The sequence below is a fragment of the Bufo gargarizans genome, unplaced genomic scaffold (assembly GCF_014858855.1).
Source record: "Bufo gargarizans isolate SCDJY-AF-19 unplaced genomic scaffold, ASM1485885v1 original_scaffold_1069_pilon, whole genome shotgun sequence".
In the NCBI taxonomy this organism is placed as follows: domain Eukaryota; kingdom Metazoa; phylum Chordata; class Amphibia; order Anura; family Bufonidae; genus Bufo; species Bufo gargarizans.
The window spans coordinates 133,595-140,957 of record NW_025334223.1 but is presented as its reverse complement, the minus strand read 5'-3'; positions in this window follow the sequence as shown (position 1 = coordinate 140,957).

Below are 7,363 nucleotides of genomic sequence, written 5' to 3'. Positions count from 1 at the left end.
GAGTGACTTCCTTGGTTTTAAGGTGTTTACTCCACTGCAGTTCATGCTTTGCATGCAGGTGCCTGGTCATGCAGGTTGTGCTCAGGTTCAGAACGTTAATGCCTCGCTTCAGGCTCTGATGGCACAGCGTGCAAACCACTCGGGTCTTGTCGTCAGCACATTGTTTGAAGAAGTGCCATGCCAGGGAACTCCTTGAAGCTGCCTTTGGGGTGCTCGGTCCCAGATGGCGGCGGTCAGTAGCAGGCGGAGTCTCTTGGCGGCGGGTGTTCTGCTTTTGCCCACTGCTCCCTCTTTTGCTACGCTGTTGGCTCGGTCTCACCACTGCCTCTTCCTCCGAACTGTGAAAGTCAGTGGCACGACCTTCATTCCATGTGGGGTCTAGGACCTCATCGTCCCCTGCATCGTCTTCCACCCAGTCTTGATCCCTGACCTCCTGTTCAGTCTGCACACTGCAGAAAGACGCAGCAGTTGGCACCTGTGTTTCGTCATCATCAGAGACATGCTGAGGTGGTATTCCCATGTCCTCATCATCAGGAAACATAAGTGGTTGTGCGTCAGTGCATTCTATGTCTTTCACCGCTGGGGAAGGGCTAGGTGGATGCCCTTGGGAAACCCTGCCAGCGGAGTCTTCAAACAGCATAAGAGACTGCTGCATAACTTGAGGCTGAGACAGTTTCCCTGGTATGCATGGGGGTGATGTGACAGACTGATGGGGTTGGTTTTCAGGCGCCATCTGTGCGCTTTCTGCAGAAGACTGGGTGGGAGATAATGTGAACGTGCTGGATCCACTGTCGGCCACCCAATTGACTAATGCCTGTACCTGCTCAGGCCTTACCATCCTTAGAACGGCATTGGGCCCCACCATATATCGCTGTAAATTCTGGCGGCTACTGGGACCTGAGGTAGTTGGTACACTAGGACGTGTGGATGTGGCAGAACGGCCACGTCCTCTCCCAGCACCAGAGGGTCCACTAACACCACCACGACCATGTCCACGTCCGCGTCCCTTACTAGATGTTTTTCTCATTGTTATGGTTCACCACAACAACAAAAATATTATTTGGCCCAATGTATTGTATTCAAATTCAGCGGGATATAAATTTGAGGCCTAGTATTTAGGCGCTGGGTGACCGGTATGGATTTAGTGACAGAATTAGACTTGGAAATGCACAGAAGCGTGTGTGTGAAGTTATTCTGAATGACCCTATGTGCACCTTCAATATTATATACCCTTTTAGGGATAGATTTCAAATAGCTCTGATATAGCAGAAACCACTAAATTATGAAATTGCTAAATTGGGAATTGTACTTCAACCCAGAACAAAAAATGTGCTTTGACGGACACTAAATATCTTGCCCAGCAACAACAGTACACCGGTGGGTAACGAGAGATTTAGAGGGATTTAAATTTGAGGCCTAGTATTTAGGCGCTGGGTCACCGGTATGGATTTAGTGACAGAATTAGACTTGGAAATGCACAGAAGCGTGTGTGTGAAGTTATTCTGAATGACCCTATGTGCACCTTCAATATTATATACCCTTTTAGGGATAGATTTCAAATAGCTCTGATATAGCAGAAACCACTAAATTATGAAATTGCTAAATTGGGAATTGTACTTCAACCCAGAACAAAAAATGTGCTTTGACGGACACTAAATATCTTGCCCAGCAACAACAGTACACCGGTGGGTAACGAGAGATTTAGAGGGATTTAAATTTGAGGCCTAGTATTTAGGCGCTGGGTCACCGGTATGGATTTAGTGACAGAATTAGACTTGGAAATGCACAGAAGCGTGTGTGTGAAGTTATTCTGAATGACCCTATGTGCACCTTCAATATTATATACCCTTTTAGGGATAGATTTCAAATAGCTCTGATATAGCAGAAACCACTAAATTATGAAATTGCTAAATTGGGAATTGTACTTCAACCCAGAACAAAAAATGTGCTTTGACGGACACTAAATATCTTGCCCAGCAACAACAGTACAGCGGTGGGTAACGAGAGATTTAGAGGGATTTAAATTTGAGGCCTAGTATTTAGGCGCTGGGTCACCGGTATGGATTTAGTGACAGAATTAGACTTGGAAATGCACAGAAGCGTGTGTGTGAAGTTATTCTGAATGACCCTATGTGCACCTTCAATATTATATACCCTTTTAGGGATGGATTTCAAATAGCTCTGATATAGCAGAAACCACTAAATTATGAAATTGCTAAATTGGGAATTGTACTTCAACCCAGAACAAAAAATGTGCTTTGACGGACACTAAATATCTTGCCCAGCAACAACAGTACAGCGGTGGGTAACGAGAGATTTAGAGGGAATTAAATTTGAGGCCTAGTATTTAGGCGCTGGGTCACCGGTATGGATTTAGTGACAGAATTAGACTTGGAAATACACAGTAGCGGGTGTGTGTGAAGTTATTCTGAATGACCCTATGTGCACCTTCAATATTATATACCCTTTTAGGGATAGATTTCAAATAGCTCTGATATAGCAGAAACCACTAAATTATGAAATTGCTAAATTGGGAATTGTACTTCAACCCAGAACAAAAAATGTGCTTTGACGGACACTAAATATCTTGCCCAGCAACAACAGTACAGCGGTGGGTAACGAGAGATTTAGAGGGAATTAAATTTGAGGCCTAGTATTTAGGCGCTGGGTCACCGGTATGGATTTAGTGACAGAATTAGACTTGGAAATGCACAGAAGCGTGTGTGTGAAGTTATTCTGAATGACCCTATGTGCACCTTCAATATTATATACCCTTTTTGGGATAGATTTCAAATAGCTCTGATATAGCAGGAACCACTAAATTATGAAATTGCTAAATTGGGAATTGTACTTCAACCCAGAACAAAAAATGTGCTTTGACGGGCACTAAATAACTTTCCCAGCTACAACAGGACAACGGTAACGAGAGATTTAGAGGGATTTAAATTTGAGGCCTAGTATTTAGGCGCTGGGTGACAGGTATGGGTTTAGTGACAGAATTAGACTTGGAAATACACAGTAGCGGGTGTGTGTGAAGTTATTCTGAATGACCCTATGTGCACCTTCAATATTATATACCCTTTTAGGGATAGATTTCAAATAGCTCTGATATAGCAGAAACCACTAAATTATGAAATTGCTAAATTGGGAATTGTACTTCAACCCAGAACAAAAAATGTGCTTTGACGGACACTAAATATCTTGCCCAGCAACAACAGTACAGTGGTGGGTAACGAGAGATTTAGAGGGATTTAAATTTGAGGCCTAGTATTTAGGCGCTGGGTCACCGGTATGGATTTAGTGACAGAATTAGACTTGGAAATGCACAGAAGCGTGTGTGTGAAGTTATTCTGAATGACCCTATGTGCACCTTCAATATTATATACCCTTTTAGGGATAGATTTCAAATAGCTCTGATATAGCAGAAACCACTAAATTATGAAATTGCTAAATTGGGAATTGTACTTCAACCCAGAACAAAAAATGTGCTTTGACGGACACTAAATATCTTGCCCAGCAACAACAGTACAGCGGTGGGTAACGAGAGATTTAGAGGGAATTAAATTTGAGGCCTAGTATTTAGGCGCTGGGTCACCGGTATGGATTTAGTGACAGAATTAGACTTGGAAATGCACAGAAGCGTGTGTGTGAAGTTATTCTGAATGACCCTATGTGCACCTTCAATATTATATACCCTTTTTGGGATAGATTTCAAATAGCTCTGATATAGCAGGAACCACTAAATTATGAAATTGCTAAATTGGGAATTGTACTTCAACCCAGAACAAAAAATGTGCTTTGACGGGCACTAAATAACTTTCCCAGCTACAACAGGACAACGGTAACGAGAGATTTAGAGGGATTTAAATTTGAGGCCTAGTATTTAGGCGCTGGGTGACAGGTATGGATTTAGTGACAGAATTAGACTTGGAAATACACAGTAGCGGGTGTGTGTGAAGTTATTCTGAATGACCCTATGTGCACCTTCAATATTATATACCCTTTTAGGGATAGATTTCAAATAGCTCTGATATAGCAGAAACCACTAAATTATGAAATTGCTAAATTGGGAATTGTACTTCAACCCAGAACAAAAAATGTGCTTTGACGGACACTAAATATCTTGCCCAGCAACAACAGTACAGCGGTGGGTAACGAGAGATTTAGAGGGAATTAAATTTGAGGCCTAGTATTTAGGCGCTGGGTCACCGGTATGGATTTAGTGACAGAATTAGACTTGGAAATACACAGTAGCGGGTGTGTGTGAAGTTATTCTGAATGACCCTATGTGCACCTTCAATATTATATACCCTTTTTGGGATAGATTTCAAATAGCTCTGATATAGCAGGAACCACTAAATTATGAAATTGCTAAATTGGGAATTGTACTTCAACCCAGAACAAAAAATGTGCTTTGACGGGCACTAAATAACTTTCCCAGCTACAACAGGACAACGGTAACGAGAGATTTAGAGGGATTTAAATTTGAGGCCTAGTATTTAGGCGCTGGGTGACAGGTATGGGTTTAGTGACAGAATTAGACTTGGAAATACACAGTAGCGGGTGTGTGTGAAGTTATTCTGAATGACCCTATGTGCACCTTCAATATTATATACCCTTTTTGGGATAGATTTCAAATAGCTCTGATATAGCAGAAACCACTAAATTATGAAATTGCTAAATTGGGAATTGTACTTCAACCCAGAACAAAAAATGTGCTTTGACGGACACTAAATATCTTGCCCAGCAACAACAGTACAGCGGTGGGTAACGAGAGATTTAGAGGGAATTAAATTTGAGGCCTAGTATTTAGGCGCTGGGTCACCGGTATGGATTTAGTGACAGAATTAGACTTGGAAATACACAGTAGCGGGTGTGTGTGAAGTTACTCTGAATGACCCTATGTGCACCTTCAATATTATATACCCTTTTTGGGATAGATTTCAAAGAGCTCTGATATAGCAGGAACCACTAAATTATGAAATTGCTAAATTGAGAATTGTATTTCAACCCAGAACAAGAAATGTGCTTGAACGGACACTAAATAACTCGCCCAGCTACAGCACTAGGGACAGATTTAGCTGGATATAAATTTGAGGCCTAGTATTTAGGCGCTGGGTGACCGGTATGGATTTAGTGACAGAATTAGACTGGGATATGGCCAAAAAATGAACAGACTATTGCTGGTTAAATGCACTTGGTGTGACAGCTTCACCCTGATGTAGGCTTCAGCCAAAAAACAACCACACCATTGAGGGTTAAATGCACTTGGTGACAGGCGCAGCTTGCCCCTGATTTTGTATATGGCCAAAAAATGAACAGACTATTGCTGGTTAAATGCACTTGGTGTGACAGCTTCACCCTGATGTAGGCTTTAGCCAAAAAACAACCACACCATTGAGGGTTAAATGCACTTGGTGACAGGCGCAGCTTGCCCCTGATTTTGTATATGGCCAAAAAATGAACAGACTATTGCTGGTTAAATGCACTTGGTGTGACAGCTTCACCCTGATGTAGGCTTTAGCCAAAAAACAACCACACCATTGAGGGTTAAATGCACTTGGTCGCAGCTTGTGCTGGCGCACCACAAGACACAAAATGGCCGCCGATCACCCCAGAAAAATGAGACTGACAAACGGTCTGTGCAGCCTAAAAACAGTGAGCAATTGAGGATCAGCAGCTCAATGATCCACAGCTGCAGATCGATCAGTTAATCAAGTCCTTTGGAGGAGTTAATCTGCCTAATCTCGCCCTACTGTCGCAGCCGCAACCTCTCCCTACGCTAATCAGAGCAGAGTGACGGGCGGCGCTATGTGACTCCAGCTTAAATAGAGGCTGGGTCACATGGTGCTCTGGCCAATCACAGCCATGCCAATAGTAGGCATGGCTGTGATGGCCTCTTGGGGCAAGTAGTATGACGCTTGTTGATTGGCTGCTTTGCAGCCTTTCAAAAAGCGCCAAGAAAGCGTCACAAAAGCGCCAAGAAAGCGACGAACACCGAACCCGAACCCGGACTTTTACGAAAATGTCCGGGTTCGGGTCCGTGTCACGGACACCCCAAAATTCGGTACGAACCCGAACTATACAGTTCGAGTTCGCTCATCCCTACTTCTCACGCTTTAGGGCCCCTAAAATGCCAGCGCAGTATAAATACCCCACAAGTGACCCCATTTTGGAAAGAAGACACCCCAAGGTATTCCGTGAGTGGCATGGCGAGTTCCTAGAATATTTTTATTTTTTTGGCACGTTAGGGGAAAATGATTATTCTTTTTTTTTTTTCCTCTTACAAAATTATATTCCGCTAACTTGTGCCAAAAAAAAAATATTCTAGGAACTCACCATGCCCCTCACGGAATACCTTGGGGTGTCTTCTTTCCAAAATTGGGTCACTTGTGGGGTATTTATACTGCCATGGCATTTTAGGGGCCCTAAACCGTGATAAGGAGTCTGGAATCCAAATGCCTAAAAATGCCCTACTAAAAGATACTCATTGGAATTTGGGCCCCTTTGCGCACCTAGGCTGCAAAAAAGTGTCACACATGTGGTATCGCCGTACTCAGGAGAAGTAGGGCAATGTGTTTTGGGGTGTATTGTTACATATACCCAAACTTTGTGTGAGAAATATCTCTGTCAAATGACAACTTTGTATAAAAAAATGGGAAAAGTTGTATTTTAGAGAGATATTTCTCTCACCCAGCATGGGTATATGTAAAAAGACACCCCAAAAAACATTGTCCTACTTCTTCTGAGTATGGCGATACCACATGTATGACACTTTTTTGCAGCCAAGATGCGCAAAGGGGCCCAATTTCCAATGAGTACTTTCAGGATTTCACAGGGCATTTTTACGAATTTGGATTCCAAACTACTTCTCACGCTTTAGGGCCCCTAAAATGCCAGGGCAGTATAAATACCTCACATGTGACCCCATTTTGGAAAGAAGACACCCCAAGGTATTCCGTGAGGGGTATGGTTAGTTCATGTAAAATTTAATTTTTTGTCACAAGTTAGTGGAATATGAGACTTTGTAAAAAAAATAATAAATAATAATCATTTTCCGCTAACTTGTGACAAAAAATAAAAACTTCCATGAACTCACTAAGCCCATCAGCGAATACCTTAGGGTGTCTACTTTCCGAAATGGGGCCATTTGTGGGGTGTTTCTACTGTCTGGGCATTGTAGAACCTCAGGAAACATGACAGGTGCTCAGAAAGTCAGAGCTGCTTCAAAATGCGGAAATTCACATTTTTGCACCATAGTTTGTAAACGCTATAACTTTTACCCAAACCAATAAATATACACTTATTGCATTTTTTTTATCAAAGACATGTAGAACAATAAATTTTGAGAAAAATGTATATA